This window comes from Polistes dominula, unplaced genomic scaffold (assembly GCF_049000335.1).
Source record: "Polistes dominula isolate Pdom_NZ unplaced genomic scaffold, Pdom_raw_medaka contig_17, whole genome shotgun sequence".
NCBI classification, from domain to species: domain Eukaryota; kingdom Metazoa; phylum Arthropoda; class Insecta; order Hymenoptera; family Vespidae; genus Polistes; species Polistes dominula.
Genome location: NW_028301049.1, coordinates 2,485,292 through 2,500,114, shown reverse-complemented (window position 1 = coordinate 2,500,114; position 14,823 = coordinate 2,485,292). Strand labels below are relative to the sequence as shown.

The 14,823-nt window shown below is 28.5% G+C and overlaps 2 long non-coding RNA genes across 8 annotated transcripts in view; one reads left to right on the top strand and one right to left on the bottom strand.

The window, feature by feature from the left end:
- Nucleotides 1–2,205: 2,205 nt before the first annotated feature.
- LOC107068037 (uncharacterized) lies at nt 2,206–3,675 on the bottom strand. The gene is made up of 3 exons (XR_001475954.2): nt 3,435–3,675; nt 3,082–3,322; nt 2,206–3,001 (listed from the first exon to the last, which is right to left on the bottom strand). It is a non-coding gene; the product is annotated as an uncharacterized LOC107068037 (long non-coding RNA).
- A 54-nt stretch (nt 3,676–3,729) lies between these two features.
- LOC107068038 (uncharacterized) overlaps nt 3,730–14,823 on the top strand; it is a 56,029-nt gene continuing 44,935 nt past the window's right edge. For 3 of the 7 annotated variants that reach the window (XR_016177594.1, XR_016177595.1, XR_016177591.1), the window contains exons 1-4: nt 3,730–3,858; nt 4,260–4,342; nt 4,550–4,685; nt 4,765–4,820. This is a non-coding gene — a long non-coding RNA (uncharacterized LOC107068038). The remainder of the gene's footprint in view (nt 3,859–4,259; nt 4,343–4,549; nt 4,686–4,764; nt 4,821–14,823) is intronic. The other 4 variants (XR_016177596.1, XR_016177592.1, XR_016177593.1 and 1 more) reach the window with 3 other exon arrangements.

Here is a 14,823-nt window from a genome sequence, read left to right as displayed (position 1 = left end):
CGTCTTCTTCTATCTTCTTAACCCTTTTTTTATTTTTATTTACTTCTTCTGCTTCTTCTTATTCTTCTTCTTCCTTTTAAATCGTACTTTTATATTCGGGGGGTGAGTGTAGGGTGGGGGTGGGGGTAAGGAAGAAAACAAATTTCTTTTCAAAGACGAATTCGTTGTTAACGGAAATCGATGAAATTCTTTTCTTTTTCTTTTTTCTTATCGTTTAATTATTTTCACATATCATTTTTAAAATTAATAAACGGTTCGAAAAATGTCAACAAAACGAATTATTATTTTTGTTGTAAGAAAAAAAAATATTTGTATGGTTTCGTTTTATGCACGCGACTAAACTTTTACAATGTTTTTTTTCGGTTGTTTTTTGTTAATACGATATTCAATCATTTTAATAATTTGTAATAGCTTTGTATCTGCACAATCAATGTAAACAATTTATATCATTTTTATTATGATTTTATATTTGCATGGGGAAAAATTGATAAATCGTACGATTGAAAATTATTTATAAAAGAATTTTGAGGTTCACTCTATTAATGCTGTTGTTTAAATCGAATAATAATGAAAACAAAAACTTAATTTATGTATTTCATTGACACGTGTTTGTACTCGATTAAATTAATATCGAATTATCATCTCATAATCGATAATCAATACGTAAAATAAAATATTTGATTTAAACTGATTACACGTTTGATAGTATTTAATATTGAATATTCACGTGCATGTATGCATATGCGTTTATTATATATATATATATATATATATATGGGTGTGTGTGTGTGCATTTTCATAATATATTCTATTAATTAATGTTTTAATCAAGATAAACTATAATTATATATAATAACAATTTTATATACTTGAATTTAATATGAAAGGAGATTTTGTGTATTAAATTTAACTTGTTAAATGAATTTTCATTTAATATTACGAATATCATCGTTGTTTAATATTTGTCGATGTATTTATTTACGATTGTAATTGTATAGAAGTTGAATTAAAAAAAAAAAAAAAAAAAAAATGATAAAAATCTCCTTTCGGAAAATAAATTTTTACGATGAGTAAAACAGCGGATGATATTTTTTCATTAAAACACAGATACTTGTTGGATTGATTCGTTTGAGGATTTTCTTTTTTGTGAAAAAAAATTTTTATTAATCAATGCATCGAATCTATAGTAATCACGGTCCTTATCAAAACCTTGTTTCATTCAAAATATCAAACGAATATTATTTCATCTGTATACTAACACGAACGAATACAAAAATATCAGATAATCCTGACACAACATTGAATATATTTTTTAAGTTATTTTATTTTCTTACAAAACTCCAGAGAGAGAGAAAAATAAAAAAATAATAACGTTGAAAATAAACGCACTGACTTTTCGTGATTGCATTGCACATGATTACAACTGAAAATTTGTGCAAATATAAAATGCAAAATGAAAAATACAAAGAATGGGAATACGACGATAAATGTTCATTATTTTCAACATTCATAATACATACATGCACTAGTTCAATAAGTTTTCTATCTATTTTTTTTTCCTATCATAATAATAAAATGCAAATTGAAAAATATCAAAGGACGCGTGTGTAAATGATATCAAAAGCTTGCTAAAAAATAAAGAGAGAAAGAGAGAAAGGTAAAAAAAATAAAATAAGCATTCTACTTATTTATCTTTATCACGATATTAACATTTGATTATTATATTTAAATATTTTAAATTTATTTTTTATAATTTTAAATTATAAAATATGATTAAACTATTACATAATAAAATAAAATTTTATTTGTATTATTTTATCTTTCGTATTAAATTCAGAATGGATAGTAGGACAAGCAACAGCATTAATAAAACACGAGATGATCGTAAACTTAGCCTTGAACTGAGGTCAACGTGCTACTTTATCATTCAAGCGTACAACTCAGTAATGTAAACAACTCTCCTACATCTGATTCTCTTTTTATTTTCTTAGGATAAAAAAATAAATACTTTTTATCATCTTAAATAATAATCGTAAGAACGTGAAACGAAATGATTTGTTTTAAATAAAATATCAGTACAAATGTTATCGTTTAATGATTTCATTCATTCTATGGATTAAAAGTAAAAGATATTTTTGTTTCTTTTTTTAGATTAATTTAATGTTACATTTATTTTTATAAAACTATCACATTATGATGATTAAATGTATCTAAAACTGAGATAATGTATGCAGGAAATGTTTTCATTTTGATTTTATTTAACAATCTTTGTTTTTATTAAAGTATGTTGATTTATTATTAATTTCTAATTTTATTTTGTATATAATTTATTTTATATACAATGTACGCGTATTCATATTCATCTATTATCTAACTTAAATTTAAATATATATAATGTTTTAATATAAGTTAAAATGTAGATTGATACGTATAAAATAATTATTAGTTAACTAGCTTCTTTAATATTATATCTTATAATTAATTATAGATAATATCCTCATGTTTTTTCAAAATATTTTTTAAATTACATATTAATGCACTTTCTAAAATTTAATTTCATAATTTATTTATAACTAATACTATTTGTTTTAATATTAAAATTCTATACTAAAGTTGAGATTCAATTTTTAAATATTGAAATTTCATTTTAGTTGGAACTAAATGCTATTGCAGATTTTGTACAATTTTTATAAATATTTCCATACTTATATCGATACTCCTTTCAGCATTTATGAGATTAAAACTTTATTAATATTGCAAATATTATTTGCATATCGAACTACCATTATCTGTGAAAGACTAATAGAAAAATTCCTAACATACTAACTGTACCTTAGTGTGCGTTCTTGTTTCCTGCCATTGAGGATTCTGCTTTCTTCTGCAGCTTGCTATTAAAGATTCTCCTTTCTTCTGCAGCTTGCCATTAAGAATTCTTCTTTCTTCTGTAGCTTATGGAAAAAGTCACTGCATCTTCATTTTTTCATTCACTGATAATTTGATCCTGCGGTATATAAATAGTTGATTACAATAATTCTAATAATGAAATTAATACAATGACAAATATAAACCTTTCTAACTTACTGGTTTTTATTTTATATCAGAAATTCTTCTTCGGTCTAGCAGAATATTTTTCTTCACAGTGTTGTCGACAAGATGTGTATGTTCGATGATGTTCACAGACTCATGTAAACTACAGCGATAACTTGTATGTTGGTAAGTAAAACTGCATCCAATGCAAATATGCACTTCTTGGAGAGTTTTCTTTAATTTTGTAGAATAGACTATTACTGGTTGTATATATCTTCTTTCTTGTAGAATTTTCCTATAACAGAAACCAACAAAGTTGAAATATCTAAATAGGTTATGCATGCATATTAACTAAAAAATACTTTAAAAGGCTCAATTAGTATAAAATAATGTATTTATATACTTACACTAATGCTTCTGAGAAGATTTTTATCATTGTTTGATTTAAAGTTCATTATTCCTAACCTAGGATTATTCCATAAATATGCAAATTATATTAAATAATATAATTCACCTTTTTTTTCTGGAGTTTCTTTTTATGATTACTGGTTTTAAACATATTACATTTATAATATATTATTCTTTTTTCGATTAATTTAATAAAATAAAACATTATTATTCTTTCTTTAAATCCCAACACTGAACAAGCCTAACCCTAGAATAGAACGATGTCTAGTGAACTTTGAGGTTGGACCACTAGATGGCGCCACTTACTTCGTATATGCATTGCCATCTGTATGCAGCTGATACGATACATCGGTGCTGTCAAAAAGTGGAAAATGTTTCGTTGTTTTTTAAGTTCTTCAATAAATTATTTATTTAATTACAAAGGTATGTTTATTTAAATTAATTTTATACATATATGTTGGTAATAATAAAATTTACAATTAAGATTTACGTTATAAATAAATCTAATATTACACCTAACCTAAATAGTGTAAATGTTGGTTTTACTGTTTTATCGTTTGTTGCTATTATAAAAGCGATTTATATTATTTAAATTCAATTAGTTTAAACAAATATTATTACTGCAATATATAACGATATTAATTTTATTAAATATAATGATTAATTTTATTTGACATATGTATCATACACTATTGAGGTTCTCACTTTACATGTATTATTATTTGATAGGTTCTTATTAATTATTTTTATTATATTTGTTTAATCATATACTTTTTGTTATTATTAATTATAATGATTTTATAATTGTATGTTTCTTTCTACAGATTGTGAACATGACCATAACATCAAAAGCAAGCGTTCAAGTTTGTCGAAGAAGCATATGACATGATGTTGATAACAAATAAAAGTAATATTTATTATTTATATAATTATAAATCTAGCATTAGTAAGATTGCAACAATATTTTAAATATATCATAAAATGCATAAATACTTCTAGGTACTCGCATTGCTTCGATGACAAAACTAGTGTTTGTTTAATCACTAAAGTTAAGCAACAATGCATCATAATTCAAACATCATAAATACTTATGATTAATCTTTATTTGTTGTAGGGAAGACATTTAAATAAATGAAGGTAAATCCATGTATGGAGTTATAAAGTTATGAAGTATGTAGTGTGCAGTTTGCAGTACGCAGTACGAAGAGTTGAAATTTCCATCGAAATGCAGGAAGAGCAGAAGAAAATAAGTATGCCATATTTTCATATTTAAGTAGTTGTTATTAGTATAAATATTTTACAATGTTCTTATTTACATTGTGTTTTTAGAAAATTGGAAGGAGAATTAATGGCTCAAGATAGAAGAAATGGTATTACAAAGTAAGGTACAACATTCTTTAAATAGTTTAATTAATAACAACAAATAATTGTCTTATATAAATGAAAGTACAACGGTGCTGATTGAATTCTACTTAAAATATCATATAATGTAACAAAATTATTTATAGTAATCACAGAGATGCATTAACACGTTGCCGCACACTTTTAATTTGACGATCGTGCTTAGAAATACGAAGATCGGACGGCTATAGCCGTCATTTGCGGCAACGTGTTAAAATGCATTTCTATAATATTCTATCTTTCTTATTTTCTGTGTAATATTTTCTGTTTTTTCTTGTAAAAAAGAAATCCATATGCATCATGATAAATACAAGGATTAGCTTTTTTTATGAGAGACAAGTACTAATATCAGTATGCACTATCGTTGGCACCGTTATAATTCATACATAATCTGACGTCCAGCATCCAATATGAAATACAGCATACTTCCAATTATTTTACTAATTTTTAAAAAAGATGAGTTACATCTAGCATATTTAAATTTTGTTGTTTTTTTTTAAGTTCAAATTCTACATGCTCATATTTACACATCTGTTGGTAATTATGACAGTATACTAAATTAAAAAGTATAATAAATCAAATGTATCATTTAATTTACTTATATTATAAAATAAATCATAACATTACTAATATCTATATAACAAAATAAATAACAGTATTAATTATTTTATATTACAAAATCAATTTTATCAAATTTTTTGATTTATATTCAATCCACTGTCATTATTACCAACACATATACAGATATAAATACTGTAACAATTATACAATCTTAATTTATTTCAAACAATACATCAAGGATAATATTCATTAACTAAAAATGAACTTTAACATCTATAATAGAATTTTCAAATTATAAATGATTCTGTCGTTTCTAACTTGTGTTTTACCATCAAGCAAGGAATTCCTCAACACTATATCTGCCATTAACACACACCATAGAATAGAACAGAACAGAGAACAGAACATAGTCTATAGCATTCACGATCAATCCTATTCTTGATCTGTCAATTTTCGTTAAGGCTTGTCAGTCTTTGAACGGCTTCAATTAAATGAACCGATGGGAACGAGTTGACCGTCACCGTCGAAATTTCAAAATGAATATGTTAAACGAGTCAAGCTCGTTTATAATCGATAGAAACGTTTAACTCTGCATATATATATTATGTATATGTATGTACGTGTAAATAGAACGTTTGTAAGACGGAAGTAGATTGAACTTATCTAAATTGAGTCCTCATAGTGCTAACGCGGTTAGATTAGTCTCTCTTGCATATAGATCTGTCCGTTTGTCTATTTCTGTCTGTTTCATTCGTCCATCTATCTGTCCATCTGTCTATCCTCTCTTTCCTTCTCTCTCTCTCTCTCTCTATTCACTACTGTTACAGTACGAACTAACGTGTCACTGCATGCACCGTGAAATTAAATGATCTCGATTAACAGAATCGGTTGGAATATCCGCTCATCGTCGATGTTGAACAAAAGTGGATTTTCACGAAAATCTCTTGGGAAAAATATTCCTCCTCTCTCTCCTCTTTCCCCTCTTTCTATCTCTTTTACTTTCTCTCTTTTTTTTGTTTCAATCTATGCAATTATCTAACGTTCTGATACTTTGGTATAAATGAACATTATTACTGATCACTAAGATTACATTAGAGGATAAGTATGCGAATATATATGTTAATGATGTATATTATTAAATAAGAAAGATAATAATGATAATAAAAATAAATGAGAAATTAATAAGAATAATTTTTAATACTTTTTATTAAATTATTTTCAATATTACCAATGTATATATTTTTAAGTTAAATAAAAGTAATGTAAGTGAATAAGAAGCAAATATAAATATTAAGGCTTCTTATTTAGTATTGTTAAGTATTAAAATTCATATTTTTAGATAGAAGTAATTTAAATAAGAAGAAATTATTATTAATAAGATATTTGATTATTTTTTGTAGATATTAGAAATCATGCGAATTAAATAAACGTCTAAAAGACAATTTTATGAAAAATCACAGATTAAAATATTTTAAAAATGTAGATATTTGTATTTGTTTTAAAAAAGAACACTCGGTATATTGAATCGTGGAAAAGACTGTGCTGAAAATGTTACGGAACTTCTAAATCATTACATTTACTACCGTCTACTGCTTTTCTTTATATATATATTACAAATATATAGTATATGTAGTATATATATATATATACAGTATAAGATTTAAAGTTACTTCCTTCGTGGTCTATTTTATTTTCGATACCAATAAATTCTCTAACAGTATACGCACATGAAATTCAACTTAAACCAACTCACGATGCTCACGAATCCTAGACATATGTAATATTGTTAAATCGATGATTTATCGTTTGATTTCTTGAAATTATAAGCAACTTCAAAATGATTTATAAAATATTGAATTTTTTATTTTAAATCATTTCGATTTATAATATTTTAGTAAATACAAAAATGAAAAATTCAAAGTCATTTAAAACAATTCAAAATAATAATAGAACATGTTAGAATGTTCGATACATTTTTAATAATTGTTAATTAATCGAAAAAAAATGTATATTGTAGTTTAAAAGCATGGATGTATCATTAGATGTAACATTAAATAAAAGAACTTTCACTGAGAACAACGTACTAGTCTGAAGGTGAATTTCGAAGAGGACGATAATCCGATCATATAATTCGAGCTTTTAAACATCAATACACATTTCCATCGATTAATTAACAATTATTTTAATATTCTAATACACACTCTTCTTATATTACAGCATAATTTAACACTCAAAGTCATCACTGCGCAGGTGTGATAAAAAAACTACTTTAGAATGCAAAAATTACTAAAATTTTAACGTTATAATGTTAAATACTCTTTATTAGAATTATTATTACCGTTGCACACATGTGCAATGTTTGGAATGTCATATATGCAACTTTCAATAGAAGAATTTTAATAGAGGACAACGTACCAGTCTGAAGGTGAATTTCGAAGAGGACGGTACTTCGATCATAGAATTAGAGCTTTTAAACATCAATGCACATTCCTATTGATTAATTAACAATTATTTTCATATTCTAATACATTTCTTTTATAATACAGGACAATTATTACTATTGCATAAGTAAATGAAATTTTCATATAACAATATTGCAAATTTATCACTTGCATGATTTCTGCAAATCTATCAAATGATATCAAATGATGATCTTTAAAAAAGAAATTACTCACCCATCTTTTATTATCTTTCTTAGTGTCAGTTATTAAAAGTTTCATCTTCAATTCAGCATTTATAAAATTGTTCTCGCTAATTTAACAAAAAAAAATATAATTAATAATATAAATTGAAATGTATTCAATTAATTATTAAATATGAATTGACGATGTAATATTAGATCTACGTATTCCTTAATATACCAAATGATATAAATTTTGAATGACAATTATAAAGACAATTATAGAAAAAATCTTGTAATATTTTTTATATGATTTAAAATAGGGATAAAAATGTTCTCGTTGGGATAAAAAAGGACCCATCAATCTTCATCCGTTCGGGAGTAATTTAATTAGTTTACGTTTTCTGCGGTATAAATATTCTCGTATGTGTAGGAACGGTGGGTGGTATATATCTTAGAGGTTCATTGCTTCGGCCATCCTCTAAAATAAATGCATATTCATGACACGCATAAACAAGGGAAGACCAACGGTTGTTATATACACTCTCTCAACCTACGTATTTGTATATGTAAGTTACAAATACATCTACATACACACATTATAGTATATATTTATGTACATATACGCATAATCACATAAATAGACGTAAATACATGTACATAGATACTCGGAACTTTTAAGAGATTCATTTTGTAGTTAAGTACCGTACAACGTGGCACGTAAATGATTAAGTCGATTATACGAGGAATGCCTGGAATTTTGTAGCAAGGTTTAATTAGATCATCAATGAGTACGATCGTCGATTGGAAAACGATTGCTTCCTGTCGAGGGTATGTACCTTCATCCAACGTATGATAAACTGTATTCGAGTTATATTCTCAAATTAATTTCTTTTTCCTTTTTTTTTTTTTTTTTAATTATCTCATTCGACAATTTAATAAATTGTACTAGAAATATTCTTTCACTAATTTGCGCTAATTTCAGGAAACATAATGTGTGTGTGTGTGTGTGTATTTGTAAAGAGATGAAAGATGAGAGATTAATATGGGATATAATTTTTAGTTAAAGTAATAAAAAGACAATGTCGATACTATGTCATTGAAATTTTGCATAAAAATCACGAGAGATTATTTTCGATTTTTTATTTTTTATATATTACAAGAATTAAGAATGAATAATATGTGAGGAATTACAAAATGGAATATTTGATCACGGTTGAATAAATAAATTAGATAAAGTATAGTATAATACATAGTTGTATTAATAAAATCGTCGTGATTGTTGAAAGTTATCGGTGTGCATATCTTTTATAGTAAAACCAAGTTTACTTTATGGGAGTGGTAGTGATGGTACTGGTGCTGGTTTAAACTAATTAGGTATACAGAAATGGCATCTCGCTTATTGAAATACTGTGAATCAGGCTTTGTGTGACCTCACGTTATTACCGTGACAGAATTAGTTAACAATTCTCTCTCTTTCTCTCTCTTTCGTTCTCTGTGCTAATTACTTCATAATTTGTAGTTATAATAAGATTAATTTAGATACGTGATGAAATACGATAGCCGAACCGTTGTAAATTCATTAAATACATGAAATTCTTTTCATATTTTTACATAGAGATTAATACACGTGCAAAAGTATTAGTATAACTATATATATATAGGTTCGAACCCCGATAGGTTCGCGAGCTGACCCGTTACGACTAATTTCGCATGTCGTCCAGTGAAATGTAGAAGCCAGTTTTATTGGCTTTAGACAGGATCGTACCCGATATCCCTGGGTCATTTTTCACCAAAAAGCTGCACAAAATTTCCACTACCTTGCTGCAAGTCTAGCGAAACGAGCAATGAGCAGTTACGAACGCTTACAATGCGACAATTTTCTCTCTATGTATGTACATTGTACATATGCACATATATACATACATATAAACGTATCTGGAGAGTGCATTTCAAAGTTGCATGGTCAGTAAATTTGTAACAATATTATAAACATGTCGAGAAAATGTTCAAGACGATACAAAATAATTATAATAATAATTAATACGTATTCAATTTTTGATCAAAAAAGTTTCGATTAAATAATATACTTGTGGGTGTATTTAGAAGTCTTGATAGGGTAGTTGAGGGATAATTATTTTAATATTTATGTAAAATAAAAAATTATATATTACAAATTGTTTTAAATTCTATTTTACGTTACAAGAACAGTTAGTTTATTTTATATGTACTGAAATTGAAAATAGTGTGACACATTACATTTTTACGTTGCGTGTAGATAATATGAGAAATAATCTACGATCGGAAGAAAAGAAAAAAAAAAGGGTCAGTTCTCGTTTTAACGTAAACAGTTTCTCGCCTTTGTTATTTGTAAAATAATGTAGAGAAAGGGAAAAGGACATGGTTATCGTCGACGTCGTAGTAGCTAATTAACTTACAACTCGGAGAGTTTGTAGAGTTCCGTACATAGATAGTAGTAGTGGTAGTTGTTGGGGTTGTACTTGCTTTCATTTTAATTCCGGATGTATATGTGTGTACTTTAGAGAAGAGAGAAAGTAGAAGTAAGGAAGGAAGAAAGGAAGGAATGGGTAGGGTGAACGAGTTTTCACGTCGCATAAATCGACGAAGAAGGGCGCGGTTGGGTAGTAGAATGCGATTGCTAAAGAATTATGGGGGTTAAGCGTGTATAGTTTCAACATTTTCAGAGAATGTTAATTTCAATAATAGTTTTCACGCGCGTGTGTTGTTACTCTTTTTGTGTTTTGTAAAAACTGACATGTATTATAAACAGATAGATAGAAAGATGGAAAAGGGTGAGGGATGGTATGGGGTGGTAGTGATAGAATAAGGGAAAAAGAAAGAGAGAAAGAGAGAATAAGGTACGTTTATATAACACAAAACAACAAAACGTAACGTGACACAACAAGGGTTGGGGGTGTAAGGTGTAGTAGTGGTAGTAACTCCCGGGTTGGGGTGATGCGCGAATGCACGCGAGCGCACGTTTAGTGTCGAGCTATTATTCGGCAGTTAACGAGGCAAAATGCTCGTGACGATAACGCCGCGGGGGGATGCTACCCCAAAGCCAGCCAATAATTATTACACGACTCCACGAAGCGGTTATTGTCCCAATTCGGGGGTCGCTTTGCGGATAATGGCTGCGCTCGAGAGGTCATGTGAGCCTGACGTTCCAGCATGTCAACAGCAACTATGCATCATCGGATGTCTGGCGCACGTAAACGCGTCCTCCTCCTCTTCCTCCTCCTCCATACACCCCCTCTTCTTCCTTCACCTCCTCCTCTTCCTCTTCCTCATCCTCCTACTCATCTGTTCACCCTCCTCCCCCACGCTACTAGCGATTTCCTCCAGCTCGTATCTGTTATCCGCTTCTCTACCATATCACTCGACGCTTCCATCCTCCGTCGGATATACAGGCATGCTCGTTCATTATAATAAACAGAGGATCGGCCTCCACACGGAGGGTGATATATCGATTCGATTTTACGTCCTGTAAGACTTTGATTTTCCATTCGGTCGACGACGATCATCACGACGAGATACGTTTCGATACGTTTAACTTACATTATCATTTATTCGATATCATATATTATGTTTTATATATATCTATGTACGCACATTGGTATAATGTGATGGTTTTAATGTTAATACATTTTTTAAGTTTATTGAAAAGATTTGTTGTACACGATCGTTACAAATAAATCAATGTATGTACGTGAAATTATTTTCCTTTATGTAATTATGTATTTTAGGTAAATTAGATTTTGAAAATGTTGTCGAAGCATCATTTATATATTTCAGAATGTAAAATAAATTATTAATAGTTTATTATGATTGAAATGTGATCACAAAATAACATTAATTTATTTATATTGTTGTTTTTTTATCATAGGTGTAATTATAATAGTTATATAATCTTTGACAAGTTAAAATTGGTGTTATTTCCAGTCAATAAACGTTAGCAAGTTGTTAGAAGATTGACGTTGTCCTCGTAATCACAGGTTATTAATATACTACTTCGTGTGTGTTACACAGGAAATTTGTTTTCAGTTGAAAACGCAAACATAATATGATAGTGAAATGTTCGGTTACATAGAAGATAGGGAAGAGTATTTTCCCTTATAGTAATAGTACGATACCTGCACTTGACAACATCATACGGCTTTACTCCGAACCTAACAAATGCTATTATTTTCTCTTTGATCATTTCATATCAAAATAAAATGTGTAGAAAAAAATAATTTTTATATAAAATAATTCATCTCTTGTTCGTTTCTATCGTGTAAAATTTATAATTGAAATTGAAATGAAATTATTTAATAAATGAAATAAATAAATCTTACTGTTGTAAAAGCACGAATGGGGGATGTTTCACCCTTTGTGTCTACTTTTAGGATTATCTTACTTTGATAATTTATCTTTATCCGTTTAGTAAATGATCAATATTATCTTTACAGTTATCAGTGATGGACCTTTACTCTTAAATGATTTCATAAACTAGAAGAAAATTTATATTTTTTAAATTTTTAGTTTATGAGATATATAATTTAATATAAAATGTAATTTAAGATTGTTGATATTCAAAAGCAGCAATTTTGTTTCACTCGATGAAATCTGGAAAACAATATTATTTATAATTTATTTTTATCTATATCATGTAACTCAAATACTATCGAATTAAATGACTATCATATTTTGGTATAATTTAAAAATAATTTTATTTACAAATTCGCGTTTTAATATAAATTATATCAATATTTTCCAAATTATTTTTCGCATTACAAAATGTTTTTCCAACGATATAAAAAAAAAAACGAAAATATGTTACTTTTAAATAAATTTATATTAAAAATATAAACGTAATGTCGGGTGAAGTATATTCGTGTAAAAAAAAAAAAATATCCATACGAAAAAGAAATCACATTTAATAAATTTCAATAATAATAAAAATCATTTAACGTTACCACGAGTTAAAGTAAAAATTCCAAAAAATATTCAACACATATAGAGAAGTAAAAATCAGGAAAGTTACTTTAAAAAAGGTGATCGATTTTATATATAGAATGACCCTTTTCGGGAAATGCCGATATGACAAGGTGTCCTGCACGTGATCGTACTACCTTAAGAGATGAAGAGAGAGAGAGAGAGAGAGAGAGAGGGTTATACTTTTAGAAACGTTAAAGAAACTATTCTAACGTAACACACCTTAGCGTGAAATTGCGTGAAGTTTATAGAAAATGGATGAAAGGTATTAGGAAGTGGTGGCACGTATTACTCGGAGGCTAAGAAATGTTCATGAAGAAAAGAAATAGATGAAAATAAGAATGAGAAGAATAGCGAGTTAATACCAAAATCCCATTCCATCGTTTTCTCTCTCTCACTCACATTTTACATTTTTTATTTTACGTTCAACTTTGTCTTACCTTATCCTGTAACACATACACAATCCTATCTCTTTTCCACTCACTCATTCTTCTCACCTTCCAATTCTCACACACACAAATCTTCGTACAAACACGTATGTAGAGGTAACTTTAGCAAATGGTGCCCAAGTATATGTATATATATATATATATATAGGTTTAAACGTGGTACAAAGTGCAGGCTGGAGCCCTGGGCTGCATATCTCAACCCTAGGAATTGGAGTGGATGGTGAACGTGGGTACAATAGTTCGCATTGTATTGGATCTACTCGAGCGATAAGCTGCTGTCTTTCTCTTTCCTCTTCCTCTCTCTCTCATTTACTCTCTCGATCTTTCTCGTAACATTCTTTTACCGTTCGGGTATCCATCCTGTACAACCGTATTCCTTCCCTACCCCCTTCTACTTTCGTGCTATCTCATTTTCATACGAAGGTTTCGCGAGCACGTTATTATCCGCGTTATGTCCGATAATCTTCGTTATATCTATCGTTCACCTATAATACATATATAGATAAATGTATATACCTATGTATTATGAATTCATATTACGAATGTACTAGTATTATCTCATATATATGTAATCTTGTAGGTAGTATTAGTAATAGTATTAGTAGTAGTAGTAGTAGTAAGAGCCGGTTTTGTATCTGCTTCCCCTGTAAATCGGTAGTTGTCGATCGAACATCGGTTAAAGTGGCCATGCTCGATGCGTGTCACGAATGGTTAGGTGAAAATAGATTGGAACGATCACTATATATATATATAGAGGATACTAAGGATAAATCGCGGATCGATGAATGAATCGATCGAATTGATCATGTTGGATTCGTAAGCGTTATCATCATCATCATCATCATGATCATCATGGTTGCTTTAGTTGTCTCGATCGTTCGAGAACCTGCGTTAATGTTGATTTTGAGCTACGCATCTCTACGTCGTTTCCGTTTCTGCTTCGAATTAATTCCTCGAATATTCCCTTCTATTCTCAACCACTCACCTTCTATATATATATATGTGGTTCTCTTTTAACCCTCTCCTTCCCTTCTCGAACATTCATCCCTGCCAAATGCGTTAGCAGCGTGAACGTATGGCTAATTGTAATTTAATTTTGAGTTTAATTGTACCGTACACTGGATCATCCTATCAACATTACAACACGTTTCAAAGTCTTTTAGATAGATAGAGAGTATTGTAAAGTAGTAGTAGTAGTAGTAAAGGTATGTTCAATATTTATTTCGTTAGATCGTTTGAATTATACTTTTTTGTTTGTTTGTTTAAATAATTACTATTCAATTTTTATTAACGTTTATTCTTTAACATTACTGAAATGTAACAACGATTTTATTTGGATTGGATAACTTTTTGTTTCCG